Below are 1168 nucleotides of genomic sequence, written 5' to 3'. Positions count from 1 at the left end.
CTTGCAAACTCCACTCTCTGAAGACAGACGGTCACAAGTTAACACACTTCGGGGTTATTCCGATAATTCCTTATGGTGGCGGCTGGTTGGGTGCGGCACTGTAGCGACTGAGCCGCTGCTAGCACCGCGGCCGCGAACTGAGTTCCAGCCCGGCCTCCGCGTGCCCCCCGGGCTCCACACCCCTGATGCTGCCCGGGCGCTGAGCCCGCTCTGGCCAGGACGATAATGACGTATTTCTTGGGCCAGAGCGTGCTCCGGAGCTTCTGGGACCAAGTGTTCACTGCCTTCTGGCAGCGGTACCTGAATCCCTGTGGCAAAGATGTCTCGACGGAAGACAGTGCGACTTCTGACCAGAAGCTTCTGTCCTGACAACTCCTGACCAAGACGAACAGGATGCCCCGCTGGTCTGAGCGACTGTTTCCTGCCAATGTTGCTCACTCAGAGTACATCCTGGAGGATTCTACTGTGGACACACAAAAACCAGACCATGACCACGTTTACCTGGAACATCAACCACGCCCGGCTGATGGTGGTGGAGGAACAATGTGTTTACCACGCAAACTCTGATAACAGCGGCTAGACCAAAATCCGCCAGGAAGCCTGGGTCTCTTCTAGCTTATTTGGTGTCTCCAGAGCTGTCCAGGAATTTGGTCTTGTGAGGTTCAAAAGCAACGTGACCAAGACTATGAAGGGTTTTGAATACACCTTGGCCAAGCTGCAAGGTGAGGTCCCTCCCAAAACCCTTGTTGAAGACAGCCAAGGAAGCCAAGGAGAAGGCCACAGAGACGGCACTGGCAGCTACAGAGAAGGCCAAGGACCCTGCCAGCAAGGCGGCCGACAAGCAGCAGTAGCAGTTCATGCGGCCAGCCCAGGCCCCAGACAGCAGCCTCGCAGACTACTGGCTCCAGTCCCTGTGGCCCTCCTCCTGTGCTTCATCATTAAAAGCCAGCTTCCAGCCCTGTCGCCTGTCTGGGTGGTGGGCTGGGGGTAGGTGTGCTGCGTGGCATCTCCAGCACAGCCGGCTGGTCACCCATGTCTGAGCTGGGCCTCCTTGCTCGTGCATCAGGTGGCTGAGGACAGAGGCGCAGTGACTAGCCCGGGGTCACAGCATCTAGGTGACACGGTCATAAATGCTAGACCGTAAGGTCCACGAGGGCAGGGACCATTG

At 57.6% G+C, this 1168-nt stretch overlaps 1 pseudogene; it reads left to right on the top strand.

The window, feature by feature from the left end:
- The first annotated feature begins 225 nt into the window (after window positions 1-225).
- LOC136157781 (PRELI domain-containing protein 1, mitochondrial pseudogene) lies at window positions 226-851 on the top strand (annotated as a pseudogene).
- Window positions 852-1168: the final 317 nt, after the last annotated feature.

The sequence above is a fragment of the Muntiacus reevesi genome, chromosome 2 (assembly GCF_963930625.1).
Source record: "Muntiacus reevesi chromosome 2, mMunRee1.1, whole genome shotgun sequence".
NCBI classification, from domain to species: Eukaryota; Metazoa; Chordata; class Mammalia; order Artiodactyla; family Cervidae; genus Muntiacus; species Muntiacus reevesi.
This window is presented reverse-complemented; position numbering and strand designations above follow the sequence as displayed.